Source organism: Pelodiscus sinensis, chromosome 9 (genome assembly GCF_052426305.1).
Source record: "Pelodiscus sinensis isolate ZL-2025 chromosome 9, ASM5242630v1, whole genome shotgun sequence".
Lineage (NCBI taxonomy): Eukaryota > Metazoa > Chordata > Testudines > Trionychidae > Pelodiscus > Pelodiscus sinensis.
Window position 1 is genome coordinate 20,785,030 of NC_143060.1, and position 13,196 is coordinate 20,798,225.

The 13,196-nt window shown below is 39.7% G+C and overlaps 1 protein-coding gene across 4 annotated transcripts in view; it reads left to right on the forward strand.

Annotated features, from left to right (window-relative positions):
* Positions 1-13,196, forward strand: part of PDE4B (phosphodiesterase 4B) — a 413,469-nt gene that overhangs the window by 382,323 nt on the left and 17,950 nt on the right. The window lies entirely within an intron of this gene.

Sequence of the window (13,196 nt, forward strand, 5' to 3'; positions counted from 1 at the left end):
ACTTAAAAACTACTTGCTAGCAAAATCAGACATAAAAATCAAAAGTGTCAGAACACTATATTTCTGAATAATTGGTTACTTTCTGATTTGTTTCATGTAATGATCAAATAAATTAACTGGAATATAAATATTGCTCTTACATTTCAGTATACAGTATATAGAGCAATATAAACAAGTCATTGTGCAGATAAAATTTTAATTTGCACTGACCTCACTAGTGCTTTTTATGTAGCCTTGTTATAAAACTAGGTAAATATCTAAATGGAAGACTTCTGTATACTGGTTGAGAACCATTGGTCTAACCCTGTGGTGTCCAACACCTCGCCACAAGCTACATGTGGCTATTTGGCCCATTGTGTGTGGCTGGTTCACAGTAACAGTAGCCACTATAGGGGCTGCAGCTTCAGAACTGGTTGGACACCATGGGTCTAACCCTTCTCAAAGTACAAGGATGTTCAAATTCAGGGATTGGGTCTGCCCTACTCTTCCCTGTAAGCTGAGTTCTTGAGTGGCCACCCAGGAAAGATTGAAATGCGGCCAGGTTGATTAGCAGAGTGCCCACTGCACCTGCAGCCAGCAGCATGTGTTTCTACTGGTGGTGCACATAAATGGTGCACATAACAAAATTTATTGTACACATGAATGGAAAAAAACAGAGGGAACATTGTCGGGTCCAGCTCTTGTTTACACTACATAGATGGAGAAGAATTAGTCACAGAATTCAGATAACTATCATATGTGTGCCATGGAAGGTTGCTATCAGTTTTAATGACTTCAGCACTCCATACCCTAAAATCCTCTTTCCTCTCTCCTTTGTTCTCTGAAATGAATAATTAAGATCAAAGTTGATTATTCTGCCTCACAAATATATTGTAATTGTTGAGGAACTTATTTAATACTCAGTACGCAAATTTGACAGCGTTGCCAGCACTGGTCAGTTTCCAAATAACATCCTCAGACCCCTCAGGATGCTTCCTTTGTTAGTGTGACTCCACGCTGCCTCCAGGGCAAGTCAGTGCCCATTAAGCATCATCTTTTAAAGAATCTGGGCCATGTGCTTTGACGGTTGGAACGTCATCATTCTCAAACATTTCAGTCATGCTATTTAGGATGGCTTAAGTGAAGGGCATTGCTCAAGGGCAGATTCAAAAAGTGAATAATGATTTGAGGGCAGGGCTAAAAAGTGAATAAATATTAACAGGAGAGGCCTTGAAAAAATGAAGTAACTGGACATGGACAGTGTGAACATGGGTTTGTGTAATTTCTGAGAGCAGAGTCATGGGATAAGAGGGAAGGTCCTCTCGTGGATTGATAACAGGTTAAAAGACAGGAAACAAAGGGTAGGAATAAATGATCAGTGATCAGAATAGAGAGAGATAACTAGTGATGTGCTGCAGGGGTCTGTACTGGGACCTGTCCTATTCAGCATATTCACAAATGATTTGGAGAATGGGGCAAAACAGAGAGGAGGCAAAATTTGCAAATGATACTAAACTGCTCAAGATAGTTAAGCCCAAGGCAGACTGTGAAGAACTTCGAAATGGTCTCCCAAAACTAGGTGACTGGGCACCAAAATGGCAAATGAATTTTAATGTTGATAAATGCAAAGAAATACAATTTGGAAAACATAATGCCACAATGATGAGGACTAAATTAGCTATTATCATTCAAGAGAGAGAACTTGGAGTCATTGTGGATAGTTCTCTGAAAACATCCACTCTGTGCAGCTCAAGAAAACAAACAGAATGTTAGGAATAATTAAAAAGGGATAAAGAATAAGATGGAGAATATTTTATTGCCTTTATATAAATCCATGGCACGTCCATATCTTGAATACTGCATGCAGATGTGATCGCCTCCCCTAAAAAATGGTATCTTGAAATTAGAAAAATTCAGAAAAGTACAACAAAAATGATCAGGGGTTTGGAACAGCTGCCATATTAAGAGAGATTAATAAAACTGTGATTTTCATCTTAGAAAAGAGGAGACTAGAGGGAGATATAATTAAGGTCTATAAAAGCATGACTGGTGTGAGAGAGGGTAAATAAGGAAAAGTTATTTACTTGTTCCCTTAACACAAGAGTTAGAGGTCACCAAATGAAATTAATAGGTAGAAGATTTAAAACAGAAAAAAGAAGTATTTCTTCACATAACATACAGTCAACCTGTGGAACTCCTTGCCAGAGGATGTTGTAAAGATCAGGACTTCAACATGGTTCAGAAAAGAACTAGATAAATTCATGTAGAGTAAGTCCATCAATGGCTATTAGCTAGGATGGGTAAGAATAGTGTCCCTAGCCTTTGTTTGTCTGGAAAAGGATGACAGGAAAGAGATCACTTGATGATTACCCTTCTGTTCATTCCCTCTGGGGCACCTGGCATTGGTCACTGTTGGAAGACAGCATACTGGGCTGAATGGACCTTTGGTCTAACCCAGTGGGTACGGCTATAGTGTTGCTTTTTTCAATTCTTTTGTTGGAAGAGGCTTTTCCAATATTTGGTCTGTCTAGACTGGGCCAAATGTTGGGGGAAAAAACCCTCTTTCAAAAGCCCCCTTATTCCTCGGGGAACAAGGAATACAGGGGCTTCCAAAAGAGCACGTTTGCTCTTCTTCAAAAAAAGCAGAGGAGCAAAGGCGTTCCCTGGATGCGGAACAGTTCTTCGGTATCCCGGAAAACTTGTGTAGTGTAGCCGTACCCAGTATGGCTGTTCTTTCGTTATGTTCCTTAAAATTGTTAAAAATATTTTTGCAGAGGGGGCGGGCTGTGATTGGTAGTGCCCTTGCCTTTAGAAAAGGTGGGATTTGATCTTTGGAGAAGTTCTGTTCCAGGTCCCACTTGGAGTATCCTGATTCTGGTCTCATGAAATTTTATCCTGGTGTAAGTCAGTTAGCTTCAGTAGATGTACTCCTGACTTGCCCAATGTGTGTGAGAGAGAGGCATCCCTCTAAACGCATCAAACTTGCTATTTCAGTTTGGTCATGTAAAATCAACAAGACAGGGATGATGATCAGAAAAATGAGAGGAAAAAGAAGCAACATGAGAATAACATTCAGGAAACTTAAATGGATTTAAGAATTTGTTCTTTGTTTCAAGTAGGAATCTTGAACAATATTCTTCCTGTCCGTCTGCCTGCCTCTCCATTTGGTGATGATATTCCCTTTAGTATTGTGTACTTTTTGTGACTCTTTGTTTAAGCTCATTGTACTGCCAAATATGGAATTTAGCCATCTTAGAAGAAGTTTCATTTCGCATCACATTCACAAATATACCACTAATCAATGCCAGCTTTTCACAGATGTTCTGCCGTTTGGGTTTCCTTCTCATGTGGAAGTCCCAAGCTAGCTCCCATTAGGGCATACATGAAATATGTCAGTGTTGGGTTATCAAAAGGAAAATGAGATGGTTTTTTTGGGGCATATACTTAAATTGAATATCTTAGAGAGAGATTGTTCTGCCTAGCCTCTGTTCTATGTGGTTTTACTTATTGCCGTTGTAGCACAGCTAAGTAAATAGTGCACACAAAAATATTCTGCAAATTATTTGCCTAGCTCTGTGTTAGAATGATTTTTCATTACAATGTATTTACATTCATTAGTACATTCCATATGTTTTAGATGGCTGTATTAGATGCATTTTCATTTGGGTACCAGCTGCCACTGTTTTTCATGTGGTATTTTAAGAGATACAAAGCCACATCTTACTGGGCTTTATTTACACTTTATGCCTTATCTTATAAAGCAAACAGACTTGTTTGCTGCTTAAGAGTTCCCAGTGTTTCTCATTATGCACATTATGAAAAGTCATTTCAGCGCTCAGAATTATTTTAATTTCCCACAGCTAGTTTTCCTACCGTGTGAAAGTCCTGTGGTATTGCTTAAATAAAGACTGCAGGATATGAATCACAGGTTTCAATTTTATTTCAATTCTAGGTAGATACCTCTCTCAACAGTAGCTTTCTCATTCTCACACTCTTTGTTAAATGATAAAAATGCTTGTCTCTTGGTCTTCTTTCTAAACACATAGAAACCAAGTGAGTAACATTCACTTAAAAGATAAGCATCCTGTGCCAGCTCTCGCCAGTCTGGCTCTTCCGAATAACTTTGGAGAAAAGTTTTAAGTCCATTCCTGTCTAAAGGCATTGTTCAATGAAAGAACAAAAAGAGCTATAAAGCCTGAATACTTCTGTTAATTGGAGACTGGAAGAGGTCGAGTACACTCTGACAAACAAGCATTAAAACCCCTACAAAATTCCATTTTCACCACTGCAGGTATAGGGATTAAAGGTCCCGAGTTTTGAGAATAGTGCAGTGTGGGAGGTGGGGAATTCACTAATACGCACCATCCTCTGCATGGGCAGTTTCATAAATAGTTAAGGAAGAGTGGGGGTGGTATTTGGTTTGTGGTTTCGATCATAAGTTCTTTCTACTAAATTGGTCAGCTCAGCTCCCTCTAGCACCAGTGGCTTTGAAAGTGTGGCTCGCATAGGTTATGACTGATCAAAGATTTTGCTAGAAGACCTTCCACATCCTCGAGCATTGGCTTCTCTCAAGGCCATAGATATTGTCAGTTGTATCAGGCCTTTCTTTAATTAAGACATTATATGCCCATAATCTACTTGCTTTAGTCATCTAATTACATTTTGCTGTTGCTTCCTGTCATTCAGTTCGGACTAGTACTGCTCTTTTGTTTCTTGATCTTTGTTTTTCATTTTCAGAGCCAAGCTGAGAAAATACCTTTTGAAAGCAAGATGTGTCTTTGGTAGTAGAAAAAATGCACTTCCCATTCAAAATTTTAATCTAGATGTTTCATATTGGAGCAAAGCCATAATTCATTGCCCACAAATTATGGCCAATCAACCTTCCTTGGAAAAGTGCTGTTAATTTTTTGGCTTAGTTATTTTGCCATTGAAATCAGGGAGAATTTTGCTTTTAACTTAAATGGGTGCAGGATCATGGTTTTGATTAGAACACATGACCATGTCAAATAAGCTCTTTTAATATACCCATTCTACTGAGAAGTGCTGTTGTGTTTTGTTTTTCCTTTTACATCATCGTGAGAAGCACTTAGAGCAGGGTGGTTGCTATAGATAAGACAGTAGATACTAATCTTCCTTTGAACTATCGTGAGGGTCTTGTTGGACTCTTGTCTTGCTGAGAAATCAGACCTTAGCTGATTTTGCCAGATAAATATTTTTGTCGTCAGACATCCCGTCAAGGGTTTGTGGTAAGTTAGTGAGTCAGGTAACCAATGCAAAGCACTGAGCTAACATGCAGAAACAAGCTGTGGTTGTTTTTATTCATCATCCTTCAACAAGAGCTTTTACAGATAGGAGGGCAAAATGATTCACATGAAACAGAAACTGGCCTGAACATCCACCCAAATAAAACTGAAGTTTATAATCAAACAACTAGCATTTGTGTTGTGCAATATTAACTCTGTGTTCTATCTGTACAAATATTCAGTGTCTTTTTTCTGATAACACGGTATGAAATTATAAATCTTATCAATGCTTTTGCTTTTACGCTCATAAAAAAATGTTAATATTCCAACAGAAATCCAATGTGATACCAATCAGCTGTGAAAGCACTTAACAAAATTCATCTGCAGTAGATGGTCTTCAATGAGAAGCCATTAAGCAAATTTAGCTCTGCAACAGTGGCATGTACTTTCTTAATGTGCCAGCAGAATTTCATGCATGTGCAGCTTATTCAACATTCATTTTCAGGGAGGTCAAAATAGTGGTTTCACCATGACCTTACTTTTTCTTCAATATCAGTTGAAGGTTTTTTGTTGTTGTTGTGAGATTGATTTTTTTTTTATTAGATCCATTCAGTTCTCAGGAGGTGAGTAACATGAGTCCAAGCCTACTGCGTGAACATGAAAATTCAGACTCTCTTCTAAGCTATGATAATCAGGCCTGCCAAGAAGTAATAGAGGTGGCGGCCAGGACTCCGGTCCCCTCTAAATTGCCACCAGAGCACCGAGCCATGTGCTCCAACCAATGCTAAGGAGATGCTGAGCTCTGGACAGCACTGGCGGTTGGCTGCCCTCATCCCTTCCCCTTCTAGGAGCGCTGAGCCTCCTCCTCTCATTGCCCAGGAGCCCGAGGAAATTGTCAGCTGTGCTGCTGCTGCTAATTCTCAGTACTGTACAATCACTGTGCAGGCTCTTGTTCTAGCCTTGTTATTATTATGTTTGCATTTTTCAGCTTCAATTATCTGGAAACAAACTAAAAATTCTCACACACACACACACACACACACACACACACACACACAGTGTCTAGACTACATCCCTCTTTCGACAGAAGGATGTAAATTAGACACTTTGAAATTGCAAATGAAGCAGGGATTTAAATATCCTACGCTTCATTTGCATAATTGCATCATGGCGCTCTTTCGAAAAAACGCTATTTCGAAAGTGAAACTGTGGTATAGATGCAGTTCTTTTGAAAAACAGCAGGCTTTTTCGAAAGATCCTGTACTCCTCAAAAAAGCCTGCCATTTTTTGAAAGAATCATGTCTAGACTGCGGTTTCACTTTCAGAATAGCACTTTTTTGAAAGAGCGCCGTGACGTGATTATGCAAATGAAGCGTGGGATATTTAAATCCCCGCTTCATTTGCAATTTTGAAGTGTCTAATTTACATCCCTTTGTAGAAAGAGGGTTGTAGTCTAGACACAGTCACACAGAAAATCTTCAGTGCAGGTTCTGATTCTTTTATTATGTGTTCGCAGATTTTCATTTTCAGTTATCTGGAAATGAGCTTAAAAAAAACCCAAACAAATCTAGGTTCTGACTCTTCAAAAGGAAAAGCAGATTTTACCAGTAAAATGAATATTAGTCTGTCTAGACCAGAGTGATGTTATTATTTTAAGGCAGGAGTCACTGAATTGATTCATGACAACTTTTTATTTGGGAATTATGCTTTGAATTTATTATGGATTTTTAAATCGCCATAATAAATTTATGTAAAGAAGTCTGCCACAAAATTATTCTTTTTAAGCATTTGCTTGAATTTATCTAAGATGAACCAAATTTCTCTTGACAAACTGAAGAGAAAACAAAAACCCTAAGTATTATGCATATTGTTAAATTAGCTTTTAGCACTTCATGGAGTGGAAGAGAAAGAGGAAGGAAAGAAAGAATTGCAAAAGCACTGAAGTGAAAAAACATTGATGGCAGAATACAACATGTTTACTGACTCGAGCCACTAAAATAATGGAAATTACCTATCCAAAACTCTCTTCTTTTGAACTGATTTACCAAATTAAGTGAAAATGTTTTGTTACTTTTACTGTTTAATTAATATTTAAAACCAGCTTCTCATGATCATTTAGGAGAGTGCTGAAGAAAACACACAAACTGACATTGTGAAGTAACAGGAAGAATTGCAAACTCATCTTTTCTAATTAAATCTATTCTGTAAACGATGAAATATGAGAAACATTGGAGATAAAATTTTGTTATTTTTCACACTGAAGAAAGAATTTCTTTGAAGGAGTACTGGCTACGAATAGACCAAAATAGGTCCAGAGAACACGGCTTCAAAGTTCACATAAGTTGTGGTGAGCCAGAATAATAGTAAATTAGTTTTTATATCACAATTTTAAAAAAAAGAAAAGAAAGAAGAACATGCACTAGCAGAATTTACATTGGCTCCCTGCTTTTCTGCCCATTGTCAAAATGATCAACTCACATTTTGTTTCATATGCTTCTCTTGGGAGTTTAGTATTAGTGTTGAAACTGGGACCACATGCTGAAATTCTCATTTAGTTTTCATTCATGCAAAAATACTGAAATACTGGCTTTGCTGAGCATGTTGGCTCTTTAAGGATTAAACAAGTAGAAGATTTAAATATCCAACTCTGGAAGAGGGAAACAAGTGATGTTTGTTCATATCTGTCCTTTTTTTTAAAATACTGGTGTATCTAACTTTTAAAAACTCTGCTACAGCACATGTCTGACACAAACCTGATCCTGCATAGACCTACACGTCATTTTCCTTGTGCGTGTATAGATGTTTTCAGACTTGGGCCTTAATTGTCATTTCACAGGTAAATTTCTGTGTAACCTGCTAGGTATTAAATAGTGAGGGTAAAATTCTTCCCAGGTACAATTGAAATGAATGGAATTATACCAGGAATGAATTATGTCGTGACCAGAAGTGATTAGAAGCATGATTAAGTTGATCAGGACTTGGCCCTGTTGTATTTAGTGGGGGGAGAGTGAATAAAGAAGGGGCAGCAAACAAACACTGATGGGATCCTTGTAGATACAAATTCTTTCCTACCTTTTGTTCTGAGGACTTCTAAGAAACAGTGGTAGAGTGAAGAATTAAGATGGTATTTGGGTCACAAGGGCAATGCAATTTTTACCTTCTAGAGGTTTACAACTGCAATGTTGCATTTACGTCAAAGGGTGGGAAGCACCCACTTTTGGCATACAAATTCCCAGGAAAGGCTAATGCAATGTGGGAGCAGTTCCTTGCCTTAAACTTCTGTAAATCTCTTCAGTTTTTCAGACAATGGGCCAGATAGTAGTTTGGTGTAACTTCATTGACTAAAAAAAGGAGCTATGATGATTTACACCAGCAGAGAATCTGGCCCTGTGTCTTCATTGTCTCTGAAATGCATTGTGCACACCTCAGATGTGGTTGTCTGGAGAACAGTAATCATTACCTTGAAAAGGGAGCACTGAGTTGGAAAATCAAAACCGTGTGTATTTAGGGATAGCTCCTGGTTTAACCTTCAGGTGGGAGAAGGAAATTTACTACTTTTGTAAAAAGCCAGAGCATTAGATTTTGTTGAGCTGACTACCAGCAGGAAGATGTTAGGGAGGTGCATTCAACACCCCTAGCCTGAGGCTGTGCTCTACCTTTCCCCCCTTCCCAGCCTCGTCATACGCACCAGGCTCGCTACTGTAATTTGTGAGCTATCACAAGCCCTCTGTGGTGCTTGTGTGAGTTGTTTCTGGCCCTAAATCTGACATTCTTTCCCACTCCACAAAGCTAAAGTAAACTGGCTTTGCCTGGGGAACTTCTGCAGTAGCTAGAGGAGAGGAAAAGGTACCCTCAGCTCAGAGCCAAAGGATGGAGAAGCCATAATTCGCTCTATGCCTGTACATACAATTCTTCTGGCTCCATCCCTTCTGCTCCCCATCTCACAGACTTCTCATCCATCCCCATGTGAAGAGAGCCACCACCATGGAAAGGTGAGGAGATTTCCCTACACCCCGAGGGGTTTTGGCTTGGCACAGTCCCATAAAGATTTTTCCAGGGCAGTTTTTAATGTGTCCTCAAAGGAAAAGAACCACACACCTATCATTGTAGAAGCAATATGTCAACATTAACAGGGCCAGGAATGAAACAAACATTTGCATTTTAGATAAAATAAAATTAAAGATGTTTCACTGTGAATATAGCCTCTGGGAGCATTACATGAATTACAATGAAGGAATTTACTTAAAAAGAAAAGACTGTTAAGAAACTAGGCCCCCGAATGCGCCAGTGAATACTTCATAAGTGGTTCCAGTATCAATCAAGGAACAATTCAAATCTCTAGCCGAGCTAATGTGGTTGAAATTACTTTTCAAGACATTACAGAAAAACTCCACACAATCTGATTGCTTTTTCTCACCATTGCCCAAATGTTTTCAGAACACTGTAGTTCAGACGAAAAGGCATTTCTCATGTTTGTTTGGGCTCTGTAGGCTTTTCTTCATTATTTTATTCTTATTTAAATAATAATAATAATTTTTTAAACTCTGCATTTTAATTGCACCGTCTGCTAATCAGAGAATGGGATATGGAAAAGGGGAGCAAGTTCTGTTCCTCACTCTGCCACTGAATCCCTGTTGCCCCATGCCATGTCACTCCTCTGGCTCAGTTCCTATCTTTAAAATGAGGATAATAATGCCTTCCTATGTAAAATATATTGAGGTGATCAGATGAAAAGCACTGGATAAGTGCAGAGTATTATTAATTACAGGAATGCAGTGTTAAATCAAAATTAATTCACGATTTCTTTAAAAAGTTTAACATGCTGTATAAAACATGCCATACACAAAATGATTGGTATTTTCTTGTGTACATTCTGTTGGTTTTTACCCATATTGGGATAGCTAAGAAACCATTGCAGAGACACTATCATGCATTCGTCTCTGCAGCGAGAGCAGCCTGCTGGCACTGCACACACCTGGCATAGAATCTCCCTGGAGCATTTGACATCAAATGAAGTTCAAGAAAAATCCAGAGTCCCATAAAACACCAAGTTGTTAATATGCATCGTAATTGCTTCTAACTATTATTGAGTGCCCTCATTGTGCCTCATGGGCTGTCATTTTTTAGCTGTGTCACAGTATTGAGGAAATTCCATTAATAAATTCATATTCCAGTCCTATTCAAACAGTACATTTCAATGATACCATTAAAAATGCAGGAGGATGTAACGAGGATGATAATTGCCATGGCTGGAGTTTGGGCATGGTAATATTTTTAGCGGTGCTACCGTACTGTCCTCTGGCCAGTTATGTAATTCAGTTGCTGAATATAACACCGAAGAAGATGGCGGAATTTGTTTACTTAAAGCTGAGTGACCAAGGGAAGGGTGTAGCTGAATTGTTATAGTTCAAATGGGAAAGTCAAAAGATCTGAGTTCTATTCCCTCCCTACTGCAGACATCCTTGGCAAGTCATTTAATCATTTTGTGCCTCAATTCCCTTCTGTAAAATGGGAATAATAATACCTGGTACTTTTCTAGATAGTAGTAACACTGCTGTGATGCTGCATATTTTAAAGCCTGCAGAGTGCTTTTAGCTCCTCAGATGAAAAGCATGGTTCTATGTATGTACAAAATACTATAAAATCCTGTTGACACAACTTTGAAAATAATTTTTACAACCACTTTTTGTATAGATAAAGGCCCTGTGTCAGTAAAGCCTTTGAAAACTTGTTTCATTTGATGCTTGATGTCTGAGACTACTTACATGCTTAAAGTTAAGCATGTGCTGAAATGCTTTGCTGGGTTATAGCCAATGTGAATCTGTAACTTTCAAGCACTGAGTCAGAATTCATCTCCTCTTTTATGAGAGCTTTCCTTTCCTTTGTGATCACACAGATGGTCAGCATTAACTCCTCACTTGTTTGTTTATAATGATCAAAAAACCGAGTTTTGGCTTTGGGTAGTTTCTTGGTTTTGGATCAAGAGACTTTAACCTCTCTCAACTGACATGAATCTTAAATGAGATTTAGTAATGGAAAGCAATTCCCCAGCATGGCCAGAGCTCTGGGATTCCTGACCTTCACATCAAGCATCTGACACACCTCCCTCCTCCTTGTGAGATCTTAGGATACATTCCTAAGGGAACGGATCATGTGCCAGAGACCTGTGACATTGACACACCACATCTAGTTGCCTAAAGCCATGTGACAGTATTTCTGTCTCTGGCCATTTTTACAATGAAAAATACACATTTCTTGTTAACAGGCATTTTCAGACATTGTGCTCTGCTTGTGTTGATCTGTTTCTCTTTACATGCTAGCTGTGGGTGTTAGCCAGCCAGTTAGCTGATCAATCTTTAGTGCTTTTAATTTTACTTCTAGTGCACCCAGTTGTTGAGGGTTCTTGCTGTACTGTGATTAGTGGGTTCCTCAGTGCTATTAATTTGCCACGGGGAATAGGATTTGGACATTTGCAGGAAAGCTCTTGTTTGCAGGCATCACAGATGGAGCAGGCAAGGTGTCAAACCAAATCATGTCCAAACTCCTGCCATGCTGGCATTATATGGCAAAAGGAAAGTGATGGCTTGAGTAACTGAAAAATAATAAAAACAGATTTCACACTTTCATATGCTCTAGTCTTAGTTATTTGGCATAGGAGTTATTTGTGTGCAAGAAATGGAGAGAAGCTTTCTGAGCAAGTTCTGACCTATGGGCGCAAAGACCAAGCGCTGGTGTGCAAGATTGTATGTGTGTGTGTGTGAGAGAGAGAGCAGGAAATATAGGGAGTTAAGTGGAAATTTCCTGTATTAAAAGAGAAAGAGGGAAACCTGTAAGATGTGCCAGAAAGAGTTGCAATAAATATGGGAGACATCCTGATTCCACAGCTTGCCCTAGAGAGATCTCTGTCAGCAGCCCAAAGCAATTCATTCTCCCTTCCATTATTGACATTTCAGCTTGGGTGAGGCTCCCTGAATAAAAGGGAGTTTCCACTATGTGGACTTTCCACAAGAGCCTTTGCATAACTGCTCAAAAAAAAATGTTTTTTACCTGATCCACTTCTGTTGGTGAGGGATACAAGCATTACACAGAGCTCTTCTTCAGCAACGGAAGTTGGTCCAATAAACGATATTACCTCACCCACCTTAGCTTTCTAATATCCTAGGACTGGCATGGCTACAACATTGCATACAAAAATTATTACCAGGTTTTAAGGAGGATAGGCCAGCAGGGCACCAGAACCCATTGCAAGACTTCCCTATATGTAGAGTAGGTGGTACTTGACAGTTCTGCTGGGTAGCGCCCTGAAAAAGGTTTATTATGATAAAGTAATTCCATTTATGTAAGTATGTTTCTGTGGACTACATGAATGATACTTTATATTTCACTAAATCCATCAGGGACTTAAATATAGCCATTGTAGGCAGCTGGAAATTCTTATTTAATGTTGTTGTTCACCAAACACAGTCTAACAGTCAAGAGATGGATGTTTGAAAACAAATACAGGTTGGATCTCCCTGATCAGGCACCTGAGCAGTCCTGAACAAGGGAGTTTGGCAGACCAGGGGAGGTCAGGCCTCTGAGCTCTCCTGGGGGCTTCTCTCCTGGCTAGCACGCTGGCCCTGCTACAATAAGCTGCCAGGGACTCTACCGCCGGCCCTGCTACAGCTGCCTTGGCCGCCAGCCCCCTCTGGCTGCTGGCAGGGCTCCAGTGCCCCTGACACCAACCTCAGTCTGGTCAGCAGGGCTCCACTGTACCTAGCCGCTGGCCCATTCGCCAGATCTCCTCGGGGTGCCAACAGGGCTCTGCTATTCCCTGCTGCTAGCCTTGCTTGGGCTGGCGGTCCACTGGTGGGGTCTGCTCCCAGCCTGCTGATCCCGTGGGCTGCCAGCCAGGCTCTCTACCGCCAGGCCACTGGCCCTGAGCTGGCTTGACACAGCAACCTCCCTCATCCTCCCATGGCTGGGGCTCTCTGG